The following is a 25,553-nucleotide window of genomic DNA, read 5'->3' on the forward strand; positions in this document are numbered from 1 at the left end:
ATGTACACTTAAAAGCAAAAACCTTATTTCCATCAACTGAAAGTTTTGGCACCGGATAATTTAGTACTCTTATATAACTATTCATTCCTAATACAATAACACTAGTTTAAAATTTTCCCAACTAATTTACTAACAGTTCCCTTTTCCTGAACTTTAAAAAGAATATAGATTGCAAACTACAAACTAAAAACTGTTCAATACTCAAAGGTTTTCAAAATCTTACTAGAAATACTCAATTCTTGAAAGTCAAAATTGACAAATAAAAAACCTTGGGAAAATTTTACTTTTAGGATCTCATGATTTGAATGTCCAACCCCCTTGGATTAAATGAATAAATCGTGATGATATCACTAGACTAAATATTTAACTGAAATAGCCCAGTCTCTACCTGAAACAGCCCATCCTCTACCTGAAACAGCCCACCCTCTACCTGAAACAGCCCAGCCTCTACCTGAAAAAGACCACCCTCTACCTGAAACAGCCCACCCTCTACCTGAAACAGCCCACCCTCTACCTGAAACAGCCCACCCTCTACCTGAAACAGCCCACCCTCTATCTGAAACAGCCCAGCCTTTACCTGAAACAGCCCAGCCTTTATCTGAAACAGCCCAGCTCTCTACCTGAAAGAACTCCTACCTGACTATCCCAGCCTCGACGTGAAAGTACTACCTGAAATAATAACTCCTTGAAATATCCCAGTCTCTACCTAGAATAGTCTGCCCTCTACCTTAAAAAACACATACCTTAAATGACTCCTACTTGAAATAGCCCCCGCTCTACCGGAAATAACTCCTACTTGAAATAGCCCCCGCTCTACCGGAAATAACTCCTACTTGAAATATCCCAGCCTCTACCTGGTAGAACTCCTGTTATACACCCTCTACCTGAAATGACTCCTACCTGAAATGGCTCCTACCTGAAATTTCGCTCTAAAAACTTCAGGTTAGCTTATGCAAGATTGCAAACTTAGTTATTGACACGGTTTTAAAAAGGCCTAAATTGATTCCTAACCAAATTTATGTCATCAACTATTCATTAGAGCAATTTTGAATGGGAATTCAATGTATAAAAGTTAAATTCATGGAACTAAAAATGAAAGAATTCAAGAAAATTACTTAGCTAGCAATATAACTGAGCACATTGTTCAAGATTTAATACTTGAACTAGATACTTAAATCCTCATTTGTAAAAGGCTAATTTAAATTTGGGCATTCCTACAAATGCCCCAAAAGGTGTTCTTGATCTTCTTCCACTGAAGAACTTTACCAGGTGAGTTGACCGATCCAGGTTAAATTGTTTTAAGCATCCACCAAGCAGAAGGCCACATTAACCTGAAAGACAAAAGTGTTAATAGGAACTCTCAGAAAATTACTAATCAAGATTTGTAAAGAACAAATTTAGTACGGTTTTTAGTCATTTTTAAGCGATAATATATGTTTAATAAATCAGTTCAATCGAAAACAAATTAGGATATCTAATGCTCCCAAAGTAGGATATTTAAAGTCCCCAAATGTAGGATGTATTAAGGCCCCAAAAGTAGGATGTCTTAAGCACTCAAAAAGTAAGATATTTTAAGCCCCAAAAGTTAGATATTCTAAGCCCCCAAAAGTAAGATATTTTAAACCATCCAAAAGTAAGATATTTTAAACCCCAAAAGTAAGATATTTTAAGCCCCAAAAGTAAGATATTTTAAACCCTCCAAAAGTAAGATATTTTAAACCCCAAAAGTAAGATATTTTGAGCCCTCCAAAATTAAGATATTTTAACCCCCAAAAGTAAGATATTTTAAGCCCCAAAAGTAAGATATTTTAAGACCTCAAAAGTAAGATATTTTAAAACCCAAAAGTAAGATATTCTAAGCCCCAAAAAGTAAAATATTTTAAACCCCCAAAAGTAAGACATTTTAAACCCCAAAAGTAAAAAAATATTTTGTCTCCAAAAGTAAGATATTCTAAGCCCCAAAAACTAAGATATTTTAAGCCCCCAAAAGTAAGACATTTTAAACCCCAAAAATAGGATATTTCAAGCCCCCAAAAGTAAGATATTTTAGGCCCTAAAAGTAGGATATTTTAAGCCTCCAAAAGTAGGATATTTTAAGCCCCCAAAAGTAGGATATTTTAAGCACCCAAAAGTAGGATATTTTAAGCACCTAAAAGTAGGATATTTTAAGCTCCCAAAAGTAGGATATTTTAAGCACCTAAAAGTAGGATATTTTAAGCTCCCAAAAGTAGGATATTTTAGGCACCCAAAAGTAGGATATTTTAAGCCCCCAAAAGTAGGATATTTTAAGCTCCCAAAAGTAGGATATTTTGGGCACCCAAAAGTAGGATATTTTAAGCACCCAAAAGTAGGATATTTTAAGCACCCAAAAGTAGGATATTTCAAGCTCCAAAAAGTAGGATATTTTGGGCACCCAAAAGTAGGATATTTTAAGCCCCCAAAAGCAAGATATTCCAAGATCCAAAAATATTAAGATGATTTAAGCAACAAAAACTATCATATTTTAAAGACCAAAATATTTTGATAATTTGGTGAAGAAATTAGAATATTTCAGGACCCCCCAAAAATCTAGGATACTTTAAGAACTAATAAAAATATGTGCTCGAGTTCCTAGGTAAAGTTTTCAACAGTAAATTCACACAATTATGAGTAGATAATTCTTTGCCAAACAAAAATTAAACTGGGTTGAATTAACATCTACAGTGCACCACACATGGCCCACTGACATCACTACCCACTTACAATAAGAATTTAACTTGTTAACCGATTTACAGCTTCACACACTAACCTGAAAACTTTTGCCAAAATCAGGTTAATTTAAGTTTTTTTTATCTAAAATGTTTAGTTTAAGTAGCTGACCTATCTCACAACTAAACAGAAATATAGAACTAAACCCTAAACTTACTAGAGTTTAAAACATTTTCTATAACAAAAAAGCATTAATTTAATGTAAGTTTTCCAACTTACTTGTTTACTTGTTTTTGGTTTAAATCCAACCCTCCACTGAAGTCGAGTGAACTACTTCTCGGGCGGGTCCATATTAATCATCTAACGAAACATTTTCATTATAACTTATACAATTCTTTGATTGTAGCATCTTCCAAATCATACGATCTTGTGAAAAGTAATGTCTTTAGTTTCTTCGTAAATTCAATTGCTCCCTTTAGGTCCTTCATTTCAGTTGGCAGTTTATTATAATGTCTAGGCGCACAGTAGCTAAAAGCCCTTTCACCAAATTTACTATTTGTTCTTGGTTCAGATAGCCTATGTTTGTCACTCATGTGTCTTATGTTAACATTTGTTTCTAGTTCTAGTTTATTCAGGCATTCTTTTAGATAATTTGGTTCAGTATCTTAAACGGGATTTACTAAAAAGAATAATAATCCAGCAAAAAATGTGTATGATTCTTTGATCAAATACAGTTTGGAGGATCCTATCACTGAAATTTTAATATAAAGACTGCACTACTAAAAGAAAAAAACAATCTCATAAAAGGGAAAACCAATAGGCTACGTACAAATACATTTCTTCAATGGCAGATATTTACTCAATTTAGTTCAGTCTAACTTCACTCTAGCACTAAATGCCACAAAATCTAACCTAGGTTCTGAAAAGCAGACAACTTTCAAACTAAACTTACCATCCAAACGAAGTTTACAGAATTAGATTATTGAAGATATCATACTTCACCTCGGCTCAAACGGAAGACAGGATATCAAAGACCTTTTTCAACTTTTTGAACATCAACGTCTGCACCTCCTTCAGGTTTTAGTGCGCATGAATACCATAAGCAAACTGGAACAAAATCGGGAAGAGTTGAAAAGGACATTTCCTCAGAATTTTTGCTTTTACCTCTTGTACGTAACACCCTGCTGCTTCCTCCGGTGCCTTAGATGACCGCGGAGGTAGCAGCAGTAGGGGATTGAACATTATGAAGCTTCATCTGTGGTGGATAACGGGGAAGGGTAGGCTGTGGCACCCTAGCAGTACCAGCTGAACTCGGTTGAGTCCCTTGTCAGGCTGGGAGGAACGTAGAGAGTAGAGGTCCCCTTTTTCTTTTGTTTCATTTGTTGATGTCGGCTACCCCCCAAAATTGGGGGAAGTGCCTTGGTATATGTATGTATGTATGTACGTAACTAATTTTTCCTAAAATAATTTTGCCAAAAAGTAAACTTAAAAGTTTTGTTGTCCAACAATTAGGTGAGTATTATTCAATGCCTATATGGAGATGTAGAATTAAACTATACTTGCATTAGAATTTTTCTTTTTACAAAAATGCATTAATTTAATCAAAGCTTACCATCTACCAGGAATTAGTAAAAAAAAAAAACATGAATCAAAACAAATTTATATTTTGATCAAACATAGCTTAAGTGAATCCTACGAGGCCTATCACTAAATGGAACACCAATATAATGATTTCAAATATCTGTTATTTACTCATCATAATCTAATATTGTTCTGTACGTGATTGAGGAACTTCATACCAGCACTAAATGCCCCAAATCTAACCTGTCTTCTAAAAAGCATAGAACCTAAAAACAATTTCACTATTCAAGCGAAGTTTACATAATCAGTTCATCTTTGATGGCGTCATACTTAACTTGGCAATTACAGAAGACAAAGGATTCAAGATCTTGTAATTTCTCAACTTGTTGCATCACAGCCTTTGTGTCCTCTTTCAGTCCTCAGTGTCACAAGTAAACTGGAGTACAAATCTGGAAAGAATTGAAACGGACATTATAGCAACATTTTCACTTTTGCCTACTTCTAAACTTAAACTAAATTTTCCCCAAATTAGTTTAAGAATCATTCCAAGCTTAAGACACTTATTATTAGTTGACTATCTGATGTTAACAGCTGAGTTTACTGCCAGGCATAAAAAAAAAAAAAATATTTAGTTACAAGATATCCATGATAGCCCTAACAAATACAAGAGGTTTATTTGTTGAACAAGTCACAATTCATTGGTTGTATTAATCAAATTGTCAAAAAACACCACACCTCAAACTATTGGCCACAAATGACAGGGAACTAGTGCACAGGAACATACCAGCTGAAGAGATTTTGCCTTACTTTACTAGTTGAAATTCAAGTAAAATTTCACAAATAAAGATTGTTATACTACAGTATAATAGTTATAGTTATAGACTGTGACTGCAGAAGTGGGTTCATACTTCATAACGTATTCCTGGGGTGAACGAATTGGAGGAACAAAAACAAGACGTCAAGTAAACCTATCTGGAAAAAAATTATGATTGACTGCAACAGCTTTTTGGTGGGAGAAGTGTGTGTGTTTCATACTTCTAAGCAAATATAGTAACGATAGGCGGTCCTGGGATTACTAAAGAAATCTATATATAATGCTATATAAAGCCAATGCGTGGCTACAAGAAGTGTTAAACTCATACCTGCAATGATTCATGTGACATGATAGATTTTCTAAAAATGGTTTCGAGAAGTTATGTGAACATATCGTTGCACAATGTCCATATGAACGAGTTCACATTTTGGGTATTATCGTACGTTTCAATAGATTACTTTGATTTTATGATTGAGCGTTTTATTAATCTTTAAACTATCACCTAAATTTGGGGTGAGGGACCTTCAAGTGATCCCAAAATCAAATAAACTTTACCTTTAGTTGTAAGTTCGGCTAATAAGGATAACCGCCGGTCGAATCTGTCTCTTTCTAAAACCAAACAAACAACTTTGGACAACTGCTAAACGATTGTCCGGCTTCCCTGGTATTGAACTACACTGGACAAGTCCACTCGTCATTTTCTGTGTTATGTTATAATGACGTCATAATGGCGTTATAATGACATCATAATGACGATATAATAACGTCACTCCAGAAGTAAGGCAAACAGACTATGATAAGGCCTGTGTTAATTCCGGAATTGACTATTGAAACTCGCTCTGTTATGATCTCAAATGACAACTTAAGATATTACAAAACATAATTAACACAGCAGCAAGATTGATAAAAAAGTGTCCCACCTCGAGAAAAGATCGCTCTTATACTTAATGAATAACATTGGCTGCCTATTAAAGCTGGAATAGAGTCTGTGCATTAAGTTATCAGAACCGGACGTCCAAAATATCTAAGAGAATTGCCACATATTGTGCAGTCAACAAATTGTGCTGACACGAGAATAGTTAGATAGTTTCGAGCTAATTGAACCAAGATACATGTCAATTTCGTTTGGTCGCTGCAACCTCACCATCTTTGTGAACTAAGGATAGGGGGTTTGGGGGAGCCTATAGGTCCATCTGGTGAGTCATCAACACCCATTGCCTGGCCCTCCTTGGTCCTAGCTTGGGTGGAGAGGGGGCTTGGGAGCTGAACATATGTACATATGGTTAGTCTCTAGGGCATTGTCCTGCTCGATAGGGCATTGTCCTGCTTGATGGGGCAATGCCACTGTCCCTAGCCTCTGCCATTCATGATCGGCATTTAAACCTTTGAACTTTCACTGTAGATTCTACAGCTTTCAAATAAGAGGTCCCATGACTATACAATAAGCTCCCACTATACATCCGAAAGACTGAAGATATTAAGGCTTTCAAAAAGAAACTGAAGACTTTTTCGTTTCCCGAGAGTTTCAATGATATGTGGATTTGACAATAAACATAGAATACGATGTATGATACGATAAATACCTAATGATGTATATGACGAACAGATCTTGTAGGCCCTGCAGGGCTCAAGTGTTCCTCTGTGTGATAGGACCATGAAAACAGCCCTTAAAGTAAAATAAGTAACCTAATATATCAATATGGTTAAGCAAACTATGTATATTTGCTTCGAGCTAATACGCTTGGTAAATAAAGAGATAAAAAAGGTCATAGCACAATTCAATAAATGTGAGGCCTATTAAGAACACAGAAGCTAAATTTGGGGTAACAATATATTTTTTTTTTTCACGACTTAATTTATATAATGTATATAAACTATTTGATTCATAATTTATAAATTCCAAAAATATTTCCATTTCACAAATACTGACCAGTCCTTTGTAAACCCCCCCCCCCCCCCCGACAAGAATCCACCCACAGCACCCCTTCCCCCTATGGGGTTTCAGCGGCTCATACCTGGTTGCAAATATGTTGCAACTTATGATAATCAACAAATAACTAAGCACGCAATATGCATTAAACTTGACAGGAGTTGGTACTGCATGCATACATAAACACATGCATACTGTACATACATACATACATAAAAACTTTTTTTCTCAATAAGTTACATGAATAAATTCGACAATATTTCACTCGTAATTCCCTCTATAATATGGTACAAAATTCGACTCTCAAGAGACTAAAAAAACAAGTCTCCACTGAATGGTGAGAATAAACGTACAGTCACTCATATAAAATGATGGATGTCCGGATGTTTGAGAAAGATTTCCATTTCACCCCTTTCTGGACGACAGGTGTCTGGGAGTGCGAGACCAGTCGAATATTGAATTACCTAACTCTGCTGTAGTAACTGTTACGAGTATGTTATTGAACTTTTTTTTTTTCACGTAGATATATATTACAGAGGTTCTGTTCTTTCCTTCTCTTCTGGCCTATTGTTTTTCTCTGGCCTTTCTACTTGTAGTCAGGGTGAATTAGATGGGATAGTGGATCAGTCCAGAAATAATAATTAGCAACAAGAAGTGTTTCATAACAGTGGATGGAGAATTTTGTATCATACCATAAAAAAACCTCCCTCTGGATCTTAATTTTTTTTTCCAAAGACTCATTAAAAAAAATGCTAAGATGTATGATTTTTCCCTTTTTCAAAATTGGATTAAACAGGCACTGCTAGTCTTCTGTTATAAAGCTTGACTCTCTGGAAAAGGATTGTTCATTAAACTATTCCATTGGAAGCCTAATTTGATTTGCACAGGCTCACATTGTAAGCAGTTGTCTGTGTCATTTAGACCATTATGCCAAATGCTAAGATCTTTGAGGGTCATTCCACACTACTTACACCTACCCTAGAAATAATTTTTGATATCCTGAAATTCAATTATCTAACGCCACGATCGAAATCCATGGGACTTGAACCCGGTTGTGCCAAGCAGTACACAGAAATTAAATCCCATTGTTAGTAATATTGATAGTAATGGCAAAGGACTTTGCGGGCATGGTGAAATGATGTATTTTTGGGGATTAATTTAATAAACTAAACATGTCGGAGTCAAGCTCTAGGGAGGAATGTATTGTATAGGCTGAGGATTGGCCATAGCCGGCCAAAGCACTGATATCTTTTCGTTTTTTTTCTTCTTTTGAGCGATATTCATGCACAGTTTAAGAGTACTTCAAGTTTTGCTTATTATAATTTTTACCTCTTTGCTTGCTTTATCATTCAGTTGAATTTATTATTATTATTATTAGTACTATCATTATTGCAGTTGTTGTCAATTACTTATCTTTTCAAAGTATTTGGTATCAAATTTCACCAACAGATTTCAGTTATGTTTAATTAATGATAATTTTTACTTATCCTCTTTTTTCAAATACTTTGGTAATCATTATTTGATGCTTCTACTGATAGTGGAGAAGATATCAGAAAATTTTCCGGAGAATCTTCCATTTCCGGAACCAGACACCAAAATTAGCATACAGACTCTTCGGGGATTGCTCTTTTTAATAAAAAGGATGCCATTGAATTTTCAGAAATATTGCATTTTGCAATAAGATCGCAAAGACTTGCCCTATCTGAATGCTCTTGATGTCAAATCATACATTTTTTTTTTCTTTTTTTACTGCGTAGAATCCGAATTTAGAAATATGTACTTACCCATTGACTTCCTCATAGCAGTAGAGCAATGTCAACACTCAATCAGGAAACGCTGGATGGCACCACTGTTGTGAACCTCAGTATGGGGCTCAGCATCAGCCGAATGATTATTTATTGTGCCTAAATCATTATTTTAGCGTCCCAGATGCTGTCCAATAAGCCCTGGATCAATTAGCAACCATATATTACCGGTTGTACCAGCGCAGGAGAGCCGAGCTAAGATTAACAGGTTTATAGCCCTTTGCATGTAGTGTCTTGGTTGCTGAACAGACTACAAAGGACTTGAACGATACTGTATGAGCGATCAAGCTAGGTGTAAGTCATTTATATTTATTCTCGAACCTAGTCGTATCTCATACCTAATTCTAAATGATTGAGATCAAGGTGGTAAAAGGATAAATCCTCGGCTTCGATTCACGGAATAAAGATAATCACCATAGTATGATACCTTGAATGCCATTCACCAAGATGGCAAGTAACAGACCCAGGGCTGTAAATTCCAGACTGACTGAAGTTATTATTGTCCTTGCCAGAAGAAAAAGAGTGAAGAGCTCAAATCACCATGTGCATAACAACCACAAAAACATAATGGCTACACTATGTGACTAATATTTCCCTCTTCCATGCAATAAATGAGATGCTTTTTGTTCTGGGTCCATCACTGTCATCAAGGCAGGCGGAAGTGCAATGGGTATGACTGAAGACCTATCAGTACTGAGATGGTGGATGGTAGCTGGTCCTGAAGTCAGCCACTTGGGTACACAGTATGAGGCAAGAAGTGGGATCAAGGGGCTTCTAAACACACCATCCAGCATGACAAAACAGTACGAGCACACTGTTCCTTGAGAAAATATAAAAACTCTCACAAGGCATGCAAGATGTGAGCAATCTTCTCCAGGCTGAGAGTTAAGACCTGCTTTCACTTGATGCAAATAACATTGCTCACCGAAGTTTTTCCAGAGCTGGTTAGCGCACACTTTGAGAAAGGAAATGTCAATTTCCAGGAGTTTATCAAGAGATGGGGAAGAAAAGAAGAATCCACCATCTATGAACAAATCAAAAGGAACAGGGTTGACTCTTTACTACAGGTATCAGTATCTGTTGACTCTTCAAAGCAAACAATCGTCTGTTCTCCAAGCTATTCATATCATGCCAGGGCAGAGAGTATGACTTGAAGGAGTTCTTCCGTCATGAGAACCAATCACAGACTTCTTCCCTCCAATGATAGCGGAAAGCTCCACAGGTCAAAAATCCCACCTCATTACTATTCTTGAGAGCCAAGTTACAACCCTGGTGTAGCATTAGTGGGTGATTGGCCCTCATGAAGTTCAAAAACTTTTGAAGAGTAAGCAATGCTCGATGTACTCCTTACAATACAAGCACACACTACCAAATACAAGAGAGCAGACAATGTTTTTTATTTCTACTGGCCATTTAGTATGAAAGCTGAAACTAGATCAAAGCGAGGATGTGGGGTGAGACTCAGGGTGACAAGGAAAGGAAAAATTCCCTTAAACTTGTGCTAGACTAAGAAAAGATAATTTGGATAACGCTTCCACCCATTGCAGAGAGTTGCCGGTAGCAGACTAATTGTAGGTGCAAGTCGGAATGCTGCAGTCGACGAGAATGCTACTGTTTTGGTCTGACCTACACAGCACTGTGCGGCTACAGATACGAGGTTTAGAGTGTACTATTTCAGGCAGCATGATGAATAATATGTGGCAATTAAGCATAGTCTTACTGCCTATATGTACAGTATACAGTACAGCTACACAACCGAAGAAGGAAACAAAGAGTTAACTCATTTTTATAACCAAGCGTTCATTTTCATAATCGTTTCCCGTTCGCAATAGTAGACAAGCAATCATTAGCGAATGCTTATCATCTAGGGAGTCTGTGCGTGAGGAAAATATTTGTAATAGATTGCTTGACATTATTCCCAGGAGGATAAACAACTATATATATATATATGTATATATGTATATATATATATATATATATATATATATATATATATATATATATATATATATATATATAGTTTGCCTAAGTATATTATACATACATACATACATATACCAAAGGCACTTCCCCCAATTTTGGGGGGTAGCCAACATCAACAATGAAACAAAACAAAAAGGGGACCTCTACTCTCTACGTTCCTCCAGCCTAACCAGGGACTCAGCCGAGTTCAGCTGGTACTGCTAGGGTGCCTCAGCCCACCCTCCCACATTATCCACCACAGATGAAGCTTCATAATGCTGAATCCCCTACTGCTGCTACCTCCGCGGTCATCTAAGGCACCGGAGGAAGCAGCAGGGCCTACCGGAACTGCGTCACAATCGCTCGCCATTCATTCCTATTTCTAGCACGCTCTCTTGCCTCTCTCACATCTATCCTCCTATCACCCAGAGCTTTCTTCACACCATCCATCCACTCAAACCTTGGCCTTCCTCTTGTACTTCTCCCATTAACTCTTGCATTCATCACCTTCTTTAGCAGACAGCCATTTTCCATTCTCTCAACATGGCCAAACCACCTCAACACATTCATATCCACTCTAGCCGCTAACTCATTTCTTACACCAGTTCTCACCCTTACCACTTCGTTCCTAACCCTATCTACTCGAGATACACCAGCCATACTCCTTAGACACTTCATCTCAAATACATTCAATTTCTGTCTCTCCATGACTTTCATTCCCCACAACTCCGGTCCATACAACACAGTTGGTACAATCACTTTCTCATATAGAACTCTCTTTACATTCATGCCCAACCCTCTATTTTTTACTACTCCCTTAACTGCCCCCCAACACTTTGCAACCTTCATTCACTCTCTGACGTACATCTGCTTCCACTCCACCATTTGCTGCAACAACAGACCCCAAGTTCTTTAAAGTGATCCACCTCCTCAAGTAACTCTCCATTCAACGTGACATTCAACCTTGCACCACCTTCCCTTCTCGTACATCTCATAACCTTACTCTTACCCACATTAACTCTCAACTTCCCTCTCTCACACACCCTTCCAAATTCTGTCACTAGTCGGTCAAGCTTCTCTTCTGTGTCTGCTACCAGTACAGTATCATCCGCAAACAACAACTGATTTACCTCCCATTCATGATCATATTATACCAAGAAAATAATGACGTCTTTTAAAAGATGAAATTGTTTGTATTCTAAGTGTTTTACTGGAATTTGCGTGTTTTATTATTCACATAGGCCTATGTATTACAAAGAATTATAGCCTACATATGTTTTAATGAATTGTTAATGTCTACTATTTACTTAAACTATAATATTTGTATTATCAGTCTTAATCATTGTCTATTTCCTGGTTCATTAATGTCTTTAGAAAGTTTTGTCTTTTGAGATTTACTTATTATTTAGTTAACCCCGACTTGTGAAGGTTTGAATGCTCAGTTTGCTCCTCCTCGCCTTACTGTTATATGTGACTTGAAGTTCGCACTTCTGATTTTATAATTATTATTAAGCTTATAGGCCTAAAAATAAAATGAAGAAGAGACTGTGGAGAAATTCCACAAATCGTAACTTTATGCCCAGATAGACACCTTTATTAAGTTATAAGATTTGATGCAAATATTTATTGTTGCCATCTGACATATAGCCATGCCCTAGTATGTTATAAAGCCAAGACTAAAGAGCCTTATTATTATTATTATTATTATTATTATTATTATTATTATTATTCGAGATACGTTTCTATTGTAGAATCTGCACATTACAGCTTTGGGTTAATATGTCTGACCCTATTATAGACTTCCATTCGTGAAGTAAAATTAGATAATAGAGGTAGAATTAATTATAGTTTTAATAGCAAATATAACACACTACCTCGCTTATTTATTTATCATTATTTCTTCTCCCTGAATAAACCCCACGAGAGATTGGACCTACAGTATATAGGCAGCTTTGACTATAACCTGAAATTTGGCTTATAATGATTTATTGCAAGTTTCGAAACCACGACCCCAACTAACTTTTGCTTTATACACAAAACGACACAAGCAAAATTGAATAACTTTGAATTCATAACCCAAATGCATAAATTGTTATTATTAGACAACAGGACTAAACTTGAATTATTTTCCCTCTTGACGCCCTCTTTCCCACTCAGTTCCAGGAATCACGGTATTTAGAGGGATTCTGGCTACATTACCGTATTTATTTTTTGTTCTGAAATATTCTAGCACGATTTCTTTAACGATCCAATATTTTTCAATGATTGAATTTTTCATAGCAGTTGACCACCGTTGTTTCATACATACACATATCTCCTAAGTGAAATATAGGGTTTATTACTAAGTGGCAACTTACGAACAACGCTTGCCCAATGCAAAAATAAATAATTATAAGAGAGAGAGAGAGAGAGAGAGAGAGAGAGAGAGAGAGAGAGAGAGAGAGAGAGAGAGAAGGAGAATTCAACAACAGACCAAAGAAAGCCTGTTGCTGTTTTGCTGGATAACCGGGGGACGTCAGTGGCAGGATACTATCTTTCTATCCTGCCTGTCTCGGAACCCCAAACCGAGAGGTAGTCCTGAATCGGAAGACACCCAAGAGGAAGGATCCTCAACGGAGTCGATTTCTTAGGGCTTGACCCGACCCAGGACTCTCGGAAAATCCGAGTCTCTTTACTTTAAGTTATCCAGGACGATACAGACATCACTGCCATTACTTATCGGAAAATATTCTCTATTTAAGAAGACTCAAACATTTTATGCAAAATTTAGAGATTTGTTGGAAAATTCATAATTTCTCACAAAGGTTAATAATTAGGAATCTAGTTGCTTTTAACAATAATCATCAGTATAGTTATTTATGAATTTTTGATATTTTTTTTTTTAGCAAATAAATCAGTAGTTTTATGGCCGAGGGGAGGCACCCGCTGATGCCATTGCGAGAGTTATTGGGTATTGTGACGACTGCAAAATAATACTATATCAGATTCTTCTCTTGTTAAAGCTCATTTTTCTTTTGCTTAATTTTCGAGTCAACATAATATGAATCTCTCTATTAACTTTTAAAGGACAAAATTGAATAATACTATTTCTATTTTGATATGATTTCAAATGAATAGTTTATTTATAAAATCATATATCAAAATTCTGTGTTTAGGTCCTGTACAAAAGAGGAAAATAAAATTAATAGATGGAGAGAGTTAACTCGAGCGGCCGACCCTGCTATACAATGGGAATAATGAGGTTGAAAGATGCAGACAGTTACTTGAATAGCTAAACCCATCTATAGTCGATCCTTTGTAATGAGAGCATAGCTGTTAAGAACCTTGTTTTCAATTACGGCTCGGCAATAGCTTATTTGGAAGCAGCGGGTTCTCTGGTGTTACAATAAGTATAAAACGATTGAAACATATCTACAAATACAATATGAAGTACATCTTTCAGGGGTCGGAAATTTATTCTGAACACTGTGTCACTGAGATGTGCTTTAAAGATAAAATACTTTTCACCCCCAACTTCCGTACTCCATATTTGTTAGTCCTATGAATATTTCCATTCCCTAACTTGAATATCCAACCTAGAATATCTATCGAACAGTCACAAATAATTTCAAAGATTTCACTATAACTGTTATTTGTTCGTAATTATAACTGTCTAAAGTCCAAAAAATATTTATAGACCATGTTTGATACAATTCTTTGGACACTTCCATTTTACAAAATGTGAAGCGTGAAGTAGGAGATGACGAATGATGATGAAAAGAGAAGTATTGATTTAAAAACTCGAGATAGAGACGACTGGCGAAATGTAACCGTGGCTGAGGGTCAATAGGCCTAGGAAGAGATGAAGACCATATATATAATGAATTTCAATTCAAACTCTATAAAATATGAAAATATTAAAACTGGTCCGTTTAATTCATGAAAAGTAACTTCACCAAAATAGTTTCTTTTAATTAATTTTTTCCCCTCGGAATCTGAAGTTATCTAAATTTAAGGGAAATTGCGTAATCGTTTGTACACTGAAATAGATCATATTTGCTGCTACTGAAGAAACAGGAGGAATACAAATGCTGGATTTTAGAATAATGCACAAAAGCAACGATGTTCCTGCTGACTGTAATGTCAGATATGCCTACAATGCACGTTTAAAGCATGTAGATGCAGAAGCTGTAATGTCATATAGGCCTACAATGCAACGTTTAAAACATATTGATGTATTGCAGAAGCCATGACTCTGTTTTCTCTCTTTACTCGGATGTTCGAATGGTATTTCTTTTAAAAATTACTCTCTCATTATTGACTTTTTTCTTATTTTGTGAAAGAGATAAAGAGAACTGTTCTTGATCACTTTATTCAAATTTAGGACTTTGAGAGAGAGAGAGAGAGAGAGAGAGAGAGAGAGAGAGAGAGAGAGAGAGAGAATTTGCCTTCACTTAAATGAAAACTTACTATGCAGCAAATGTAAATTAAGGTAATCTGCCTTTAGGAGATATGGTTATTGTGACAGAGACTAAAAGAAAAATGGCATCTCGTCCGTCCGGGAATTTGACGCCACGAAGAAAACCGCCATCTCTTAACACTGACTTTCTTTCTTCATAATTTGGGTCACTTCACGTAGCTCATAGATAATACCAAGGTCTTGATTAAGGTCTACAGATCTTGGTTAAGTAAAGCTTTTATGTTTGATACAGGAGGATCATCTGTCCCGTGATGGTTGAGGAGGCTCTAGAGTCTAGATGGTGCTTTTGCTTTTGTATCCTCACTTAATCTGCTGCAACTCCTGTTGGAAATAATGATAATAATAATAATGACGGAAAAAAGTGAAAAAACAAAATTGAAATGTCGTCGACGTAGCCTAATCCTTGGTCCAAAAGAGTTGAAAGCATTTCAAAGGAAAACATGACGAGGTTTTTATGCTTTGATGTAGGAGCATTTGAAGAATCTTCTTCAACCGAACGAGGTGGCAAAACAGTCCTACTTTATGTCAGGCAACTGACTCTTAACTGAATGTTGTAAGCTATTTTCTAATGTTTCTTTCTATTTTGGCCCTCTGCCTTGTTTCCTTTTCTGTGGCTTTCATCTAACTGATTTTATTCTTTAATTAGCGTATTTAAATTGTCTATAGATTCTTGAAACACTTGGGATTACCTCTGCTCCTCTCACTCACAGCAATTTGCACACAAGCAAATTACCTCCTCGATTTCAGGGACAAAATTGCTTATACAATTAGTTATCCCAAATATGAGTAATAAAATCACCTAATTATTATATGTTATTTTTACAAAAGTATCATTCACATTAATTTCTGAAAAAAAATATAATTTTGATGGTTTTATAATTAAAAAAATCACATAGAATTTTCTAATATCGATATATTATGAAATTATTTTGATCGGTATTTTGCGTGTAGTTTTAACGTGCAGTGTTTTGTCTGTCTGTCTGTCTGTATAGATTGCCTTACCTTGTGTAAGACCCGGGCTCTTGCCTGTGGGCAGCCCGGAAAAGAATGTAATTTGAATTGTAGTGTTATATGTGTATAAGAGAACTTGTAACTTGAATAGGGTAAGAGTAATTGATGTTAGAGAAAAGGGATTCAATTAAAAAGTGAATTTATTACTTTAAAGTTTAATGGTTTAATCTACGTTAGATTTAGATAGCCGAAGCTAATTAATGTAAGGCCAAAACGTAGTAGTAGTTTCGACTGAACTGCTTATCCTCATTCAGCTTTTGGTTGTTCCTAGGTGGGGGCAAAGGCTATTCACCCAGCATCCCACAGGCTGGAAACTGCAAGCAGATTCCAAATTAAGGCCCGTACAACTGAATGAGGGACAGGTCCCTCTAGCTACTACTAATCAAAGTAACAAGGGAAAAAGGGAGAGATTGACAGGCATGACAACGGAGAAAAGACCCCCGGTAGGGAGGCTCCTTTTTAGGTCCACGAAAAGGAAAATTTGTGATAGACAGAGTCTATCAAGTGAGAGAGAAAGTGTTAAAGCAGAAAGTCCCAGGGAAGCAATAGGTCGTGGGAAGGAGAGAAAAGTAATGTAGTCAGAGGCAGAAAAAAGGGCATACACTATCCCTAATAAAGGAAATTTTGATAGACCTAGTCTATCTAGTAAAAGAAAAAGTGTTATAGCAGGAAGTCCCAAGAAAGTAGAAGGTCATGGGAAGGAGAAAAAAGCAATAAAGTTAGAGACAGAAGAAGGGCTTAAATTATCCCAAGAGAAAGCTTAAGGAATAGGCATAGGTCTAGAGATGGAGTGCTAGTCAAGGGGGAGGGTACTAGCAAAAAGTTAAAAGGAATTTAATAGTAAAAGAGTTTATAATTAAGGATAGAGTTGGCGAATAAAATTAGAAAAAGATTGGTTGCTTAATTATAAATAGAAAGGAAGATTGTGTCTAGAAAGAGGTGTGTTCAATCATAGAAATATCTAAGACCGAAGGAAATGTGTTCAATTTATGCGGGAAAGAATTGAGCTGCGCCGTGAACACGAGGGAAATTAGGCGGGAATACGATGGAATGTTCTAGAATAAAAGATGGCGATGATATTACGTTGTAGAGCGAAGAGTAAGGGAGGGAGGAGAAGGGAGGGAGGGAGCGAAGGGGAGTATGGGAGGGAGGGAGTCGGGAGGCGACAGGGAATAGCAAGTGATTGTGTAAAAGCATATTAAAGCTCGGACACTGAGTACGAGAGTTAAGATGGTATTACGTAATAGCAGAGAGGGAGGGGGAAGGGAGGGGGAGGGGGAAAGGGAGGGGATGATCATGACTGTTAACTAAACTTAATATACAAATAAAATAAAATAAAAGAAAAACCTTACATTTACGTTATTTCAACGGGAGGAGAGGGGGAAAAGAGGGAGGGGAAGGAGGGAAGGGAAATTCAGAATAACTTGTGCAAAGGAGATCGAAAGACAATCTATTTTTAGACTACGTAGTGGCTGTAAGAGCAAAAATTTTACGTTAAAATCGCGAAATTAGAGGGGGAAAGAGGGGGAAAAAGGGGGAAAAGAAGGGGGAAAGATAGAAATCATTATAGAGGTAGACTAGGGGATTATTACTAACTAATTGACAAAATATTTAACATCGAAAACTGGAACAAAAATGACATTTATTGAAAAGCAAAAACAAAAACCAGCAAAATATTTTACGCTAATTCTCGAGTAAGTGAATGGGAGAGAGAGAGAGGGAGGGATAGGGTACGGGGAGGATAATGTTATGCTGATTGTCAAAAGGCGATATTTGTACAAATCAAACTATTAATTATAAAAAGGAAATCGCCGTTGAAATGATTAAGTTATAAACAGAATAATATTTACGTTATATTTCGGGAAAGAAAAGAAAGAGAGAGAGAGAGAGAGAGAGAGAGAGGGATTTGAAGAATAAAATAAATACGAATGAATCGTAGAAATGAGGGAGCTGTGTAAGTTGAGCTACAAGATGTGGCAGAAACAGGTTTTGAGGCGACGAAGGGCGGGTGGAGGGGGAGGGGGAGGGAGAGGGTGAGACGGGGAGTTACGTGACTCAGTGAATAGTTGCTTGGCGAGAAGCCAAGAATGCGAGGAGGGGAGGATGTAGCCGAATGACATTACGTCATCGGTGGGGGGGAGGGGGTAGGGTTTAGAGGGATGGGGGGAGGATGTAGGAGGGGGATAGGGGAAGGGGATAGAGGACGACACAACACACAAGGCAATGAGTTTTCGTTTCGCTTGTCATCTGCATAGATTCTGTATAGACTTATATACCAATAACTTTTATTGATATACTTGTCATCACAAAAGGAATACAGTGGGATAGCGAAACGAAAAGGGGTTTAGGATAGAGAGGAAAGGATTTATACACAAAGAATAAAATGGAAATCATTAAAATATATCGAGTGAAAGACTTCTTAAAATCATTCGCTCGATATAAGTGGCACTTACTTGATCTCTGGGTTTGCGTTTATAGGATAAGGGCACTGTGTGGATAGGTTGGGTTAAGGATAGGAAGGTTTTTGATGTGTAATAGTTAAGCAAGGATCTAGAAAATGCGATCCCATAATTGCTTGACTTTGCGCTTTCCCTGTAGACTGTAGAAGAGTAATTGTTCTTTTGGTAGGAAAGGGATCTGTATTGGATGGGATTAATATCCCTGAAGGATAGGGGATAGGTTCTGAAAATAGGAATAAGAGATAGGAATGTTACACTTCCTATGATATCAGGGTTTGTTTTTAGTTTTTAGAAGGGCTAAGGTGGCACCCGATTTTGGATAATTAGGTAAGGTTGGGAAGGATATTTGTGTGCAGTGAGCAGAGGGATCAAGAAGATGAGATCCTACATGTAAAGCGTTTGCTTACTTGACATGATTCTGTGACTTTGCAGGATAGGAAGGATATGTGTGTGCAGTGAGCAGAGGGATCAAGAAGATGAGATCCTACATGTAAAGCGTTTACTTACTTGACATGATTCTGTGACTTTGCACGTTTGTAGACTGTTGGTGTGTACCTGTTTTAAGGAGGGGAAGGGCCTGTAGGATTACTATCCTATTTGGATAGGGGTTAGGATTTGTAAAACAATAATTTGTATTGATTCTGACAGTGAGTGATGAGTTCCCAGACTATAAATGATTTTTGGATTTGTGGATGTGATATTTGGAGGGATTTTGGTTTTATTTTTTAGTTTTTTAACATTGTTATTTATTGATTAAAAACTGTTTTGAGCACAGGAGAGGAAAAAGGATAGGATTAGGATAAGTGGGTAGGCTTAATGAGTATGAGTGTATGAGCGAGTAAGTGAAATTTCAGTTGTAAACCCCTTAGAGTTGAAATAGGCCTAGGTTTGTGTTTGTGTTTAAGTGATTTTATTAGGCCTATGTTGGGACTTGGTTAATTATTAATGGCAAAACAAGTATTTATTTTAAAGGAATAGGGTTTTAGCTAAAATTCAAGTGTTATTACATTAATATATTTTATCTGGGAGGAGGATAAGAGCAAAGGAATCCCGAGAGTGTATGTGTATTTTCTAATATGTGTTTAGTGACTTGTTCAGCTGTGTAAGGAGGGGGTAATGTGATGGATTGACGGAGGGGTGAGGTTTCTCTGCAAAAAAGAAGGTAATGAGACAAAGGTTCAGCTCCTGTGGGTAGATTACAATAATTACAGGGACGATCTTGGATGTCGATGATTTCCCAGCAGCAGCGGTAACCAACCCTTAATCTGTGGATGATGACAGAGATTCCTCTTTTTGCAGATTTAGTTAGATCATGGGGGGATAAATTAGTGACTTCAGTATACCACGCAGCAGAAAGAGAACCTTCTAGTAGTGTTTGTTGAATGATACATTTTTTTCTGAAAGTGACAATAATCTGATATTTTCTTTTTAATTTGTTTGAGAGTAGGCTGGAACGTTGTGCTTATTGTGGTACACCTTAGAGCACTGTTAGCAAGTCTGTCTGCCTCATCGTTTCCACGAATACCAATGTGACTGGGGATCCAATTAAGGGTAATTTCTCTGTTCCTCTGGGCATGGGTAGCAGCAACAGCTTTAATACTGGAGTTAAGGATTACGTTATCTTTATTTTTACGGTTTAAGATTGTTTGAATTGCACCTCTAGAGTCGGTGTGTACTGTGGTATTACCAAATTTATAAAGAGAGTCTTCCAGGGCTTTTGCAATAGCAAAGAGCTCAGCCTGAAGTATAGAGGCAGTATCAGAGAGTCTCCAGCTACCAGTAAAAGTGCTGGAATACACGGCTGAACCAGCTGCAGGTATATTCCTGTCAACGGAGCCATCAGTAAAATAAACATTTGTAGAGCTAGTACTATTAATTGATTCTAAAGCGGCATCTCTCATAATTTGAGGGGAGCATAAGGCTTTAAAGGCTGGAAGGACAGTGAAGCTGGCCTTAATTGGATCGGGAATCCAGGGAGCTGGAGGGGTGTAATGATGATTAAATCTATCATGTTTAATGTCCGAAATTGTCTTCTGAATATTTAAATTTCTAGTTATTTTAATAAGACTTCCAATATAATGATTAGGGGGTTCAAGGTCTTCATGCAAATTTAAAAGCGGTTTAATTTTGGTTTTAAGAGGGGAATTCCTGTTGGTTTTAAGAGTTTTTGTTATTATACAGACAATACGGATATTGATTCTATCTGCAAGAGATAATAAGCTGGTTTCTTGCCTAAGAAGATGAAGTCTAGTCCACATGGGGGCACCTGTAATCAAACGCATGGCATTATTTTGAATCACTTCAAGTGATGAAAGAAGGATAGCAGGAATTGAAGTGAGAACTGGGGCGGCATATTCAACCAATGATAGTACAGCTTGCACATAGAATCTTTTCAATAAATGGTAAGAGGCTCCTTTAGCTAAAGATGTGATTCTTTTCATCGCAGAAAATCGAGTATTTACCTTTTGTCTAAGTAATTTAACTTGATTATGGGGTTGCAAATGACAGTTAATATTGACACCTAAGTAAATGAAATTTGGGACCCACTCTATGGGGTTGTTATCCAAATAAAGAGGGAAGGGAGGGAAACTATATTTGATGGCCATTGCCTTAGTTTTATGGGAGTTGATTTTTAAACCTAATTCTTTACATTCATGAGAAATGGCATTAAGAGCTCTTTGCATTTTTCGAAGTTTATCAGGGACACGAGATGGACATACTATGCAGATATCATCTGCATAGATGAACATCTCAATTCCCCATGGAAGTTCAATTACCAAGAGATTCTCAATGAGAACATTAAATAGGAAAGGGCTGAGGATTCCCCCCTGTGGAGTACCATTTTCCAGAGGGAGGAAAGGAGATGTAGCGCCTTGAAAAGTGACCCTTGCTTCCCTGTCTTGAGTGTACTTGTGAACCCAGGACAACAGATGACCTCTAACTCTTTTGCGAACAAGAGAGAAGAGGATAGCAGGTGCACTTGCAAGCTCAAAAGCCTTCTCAAGATCAAGGAAGACTATCAGGGCTTTGGAATCGTTGATGGTGGCCATAAGGTCTGTAATGCATTCCTGAGTGCCAATACCCTCAGTGAAAGCATACAGCCTATGGTGTAGGTTTCCAACCTTCCATTTCAGTCGGTTCAGGACCATTCGTTCTGCAACTTTTTCAGTGCATGTGATAAGGGCTATGGGCCTGTAGGCATTATCCTCTTTGGGTTTAGGGATAGGATGAGTGTCTTGTTGCCTCCAGAGGATGGGCCGCACTCTCTCAGTATGAGTTTTATTTATGAGAAGGAGATATTTTTCCTTGGCTGAATTACCCATGTGTTTAAGCATGCTATAAGTAATGAGGTCAGCGCCAGGTGCGCTATCATTGGTCTTATAAAGTGCCTCATTAAGCTCATGCATGGTATACAGACTGTCAGTGTCATCAGCCATGTTGCAAGCAGCGGTAACCATATTCATCCTGATAGGGTAAAGGACCCTTTGCCGTTGTTGTGACTCAAGAGAGAGGTTATCTGTCTTGGTACGGTTTGCAAACCCTTGCGCCAATTTGAGAGCTTCAGCAGGAGGATCTGGGTGAGAGACCCTTGATTTGGGTCTCTTACCGGACACTTTGTTGAACCAGTTCCAGATTTTCTTTAACGAGGTAAAAGCATTAACCTTGGTGCACCAGTCAAACCATTTTTCTTGTTTTACTTCCTCTGCAACCTGAGCAGAGTGTGAAACTACTCTAGTCAGGTTCAGATGAAGAGCATCAGTGTTGTTTCTTCTGAACAGTTTCCTGATGCGATTAAGTCGCTTATTCATGGCTTTGATCCTGGGGTTGTAGTACCAGGCATCTTTATGATCATTAGTATAGGTCTTTCTCTTAGGCATAGAGATAGCGGCTGCCATATTTAGTTGATCATTAAGGGTTTGTAGGATGATATCACAAGTCTCAGGAGGATCAACAGAATAGTTGTCAGCCCATGTTGTCATGTGCTGCTCAAAAATATCCCATTTTGCGAAGTCAGGGTTCCATCTCCTTGGGGGAGGAGGAGGGTCAGGCAACTTCTCTAACCATAGAGAAAATAATGCCATAATGATCGCTCGTTAAAAGAGGATGCAGGTCCCAAGAGGAGTTATTGCATAGGTTGCTAGAGACGAATGTAAGATCCAATCGTCCCCCAGCAATATGTGTGGGTGTATCAACATTGTTGAGAAGTTTTACCCCAGGAAAATCCTCAAGCAATGAATGAAGGTGGTTCCCAGTAATATTAGTGGGGGATGTTGACTGAAGGAAGGGATGATGGGCGTTGAAATCTCCTGCAAATAAGGTATCCCGAGTCTCAGCATCCGCAAAAAACAGATTGGCATCTATTACTTTTGTAGGACTTTTGTAAATGTTATGTATGGCAAGTGTAGTGTTTGAAAGGGTAATCTGAATGCTAAGTGATTCTGCATCGTGGCAATCTATATCATTAATTCTTTTGGAGGGGATTGTATTTTTGATTAGTGTAAGTAAGCCACGAGTAGTGTTTGTAAAGTCTTTTCTGTAAACAGTGTAATTAACAAATGAAAATTTAGTGTTTTCTTTAGGGAGTGTTTCCTGCAAAAGAATAACATCTGGTTTTTGTACAGCTACTTGAGACTGTAGAAGTGCAAAATTTGTCCTCAGACAATGGATGTTCCATTGTAAGACATTGAGTCTATGGTTATTCTCTGGTAGAGGGGAGGAAGGTGGGCTCATATCACTGTCAGAGTCCGGGAAAATTATTGTTGTAATAAGGCTTGCGATAATGCATCGCAAATATACCTTATGGCGGACACAAAGACGTCATCAAGGACTAGACCAGGAAAAAATTTTTGTATGCAGGTGACTATGGCTGGTTCCAAAACACTGGGTTGGAGTAGGAAGCTAAGGATAGGATGGGAAAATATAGGTGGGGAAGATGATTGGGGAGGATTTTTCTTAGGAAGGGTGGGATAATGGAGGCTGGAGGAAGTGCTAGGGGCTGGAGATTGGGGGGGGGGGTGTTGTATCTGGGGGATCTTGGAGATCGGGGAGGTCTTTGGGGTTTTGGTTGGGGGGCTGGAATTTCATAAAGGGAAGTGGGTTGTTGAGGGGAAGGAATGGTAGGTCTAGGTTTGGGAGGAGAGGTTTTAGGTCTGGTGGAGCTTGCTAAGGCAGCACCATAGGAGGGATATTGGTTTTGGGGCTTGGGTCTAGGATAGTAGGTTTGGGTGGGAGGTTGTTGGGGGGGAGGTTGTTGGGGGAGAGGTTGTTGAGAAGGACCAGCCATTTGCTGACTCTGAAAATTCTGGTTTTTTCTATTATAAATTCTTCTAAGTCTCTCAGGGCATCGATCATTCCATGTATGGTGAGATCGATGACAAGAGAAACATCTGGGCTCTGTTGGCTCTCCTGCCTTATACTTATCTAGACAAATGGAGGTGTCATGCCGTCTGGAACAGACACCACAAACAGGGTGGGTGGCCTTGCAATTTTCTTTATGATGTCCATATCTCTGACATTTATGACATCTCAGGGGGGGAGGGGTGTATTCCTCAACCGGGAATTTACCCCAGATTCCAAGGTCCAATTTATTTGGAGGAGGTCCTTCGAATGTACATTTCACCTTGTTAGAGATGCCTCCATCCTTAGGGGAGCATCTCTCTGCTTTGACTATAGCCTTATGGGCCAACAGTCGGTTTACATTATATTTGTGGGAATATCCACACACAATATAGATTCTCCTAAGTTTGGAGGGATCGAGTTTGATAAGTGAAGGCATGTTATTCAATATATCAAAGGCTGACTGATCACGTGGATTGAGGATCATGTCCCCTTCTAGATTAGGCTTAACTGAAATGTTAATTCCTTTAAACTGGTTTTCAATATCGATTACACTGTCATAGGCACTGACTGTGTTAGTACTACAAACTTTAAATTTAGAAAAGTTAGTATCAGTAGGAGGGACAGGAACTTTAGCTTGCTTACCTTTCTTTCCAACCAGTATAAAAGGATTGTCTGTCTCTGAGTTGTCATTGACAGTCGAGTTGTTATAGTCTTTGTCAGAGTCTATGGGTCTAGTAAGTCTAGGAGATCCAGTGGGTGATGTTTGCGATGTTTCATCGTCAGAGGTGTTGAGGTTCAATTTCAGGGCGATACTTTCGCTGCTAGAGGAAGTGAGATGGTGCTTCTTTGCAGCTTGAAGATCAGGAGGAGGGGAAGAGGGAGCATTTCTCTTCCTTTGAGAAGTGTCGATTTCCATATCCTTTTGTAATGCCAATTGTTCGTCAACAGGGGTGGAGAAAGTGCTGAGGAGTTCCTCCACCATGGGGTCAATAAGGGGGCTATCTTCCTCTGCTATTTGTAGAGTTGGAGGGGAAGAGGCATCCTCTTCATCTTCCATAGCGATCTCTCAACGAAGGTATGAAAACCCCGTAGAGTTGTTTTCATATATAGTTCGTAATGAAAGTTGCTCTTTTTTTCCGGATTCTACCGAGGCAACCAAGGAGCTCCGAGCTCTCGCGTCTAGCTGCAACTGAGGTTGCAAAGAGACTGTGCAGTGTTCGCTTAGACTCGGTGCCGACAACTACTCCTGGATCATGTGCATCGTAACCTCCCGAAATTTTCACTGTGATTCCCGTAGAGTTCAACCACAATGTCCATTTGGTATCTGAGAGATCAGGGATGGCAATTTTACCCTAAGGAAAACAGACACTAATTATTATTTCACTGATCAAACCTGTGAATGTGATGACTGTGGGGCTTATAAGGAGCAACGTGACTTCATATTCAACAAATTGAAAAAAAAATAACTACGCTGTAAACCCAGCAGTGACTTACCACAATCTCT

General features: G+C 38.0%; 1 long non-coding RNA gene across 1 annotated transcript in view; it reads right to left on the bottom strand.

The window, feature by feature from the left end:
- Positions 1-537: 537 nt before the first annotated feature.
- Positions 538-25,553, bottom strand: part of LOC137657139 (uncharacterized) — a 45,820-nt gene continuing 20,804 nt past the window's right edge. The window contains exons 2-4 of the long non-coding RNA XR_011047124.1: positions 4,605-4,718; positions 3,641-3,795; positions 538-1,331 (exon numbers count right to left, since the gene is read on the bottom strand). This is a non-coding gene — a long non-coding RNA (uncharacterized lncRNA). The remainder of the gene's footprint in view (positions 1,332-3,640; positions 3,796-4,604; positions 4,719-25,553) is intronic.

The sequence above is a fragment of the Palaemon carinicauda genome, chromosome 18 (assembly GCF_036898095.1).
Source record: "Palaemon carinicauda isolate YSFRI2023 chromosome 18, ASM3689809v2, whole genome shotgun sequence".
Taxonomy (NCBI): Eukaryota; Metazoa; Arthropoda; class Malacostraca; order Decapoda; family Palaemonidae; genus Palaemon; species Palaemon carinicauda.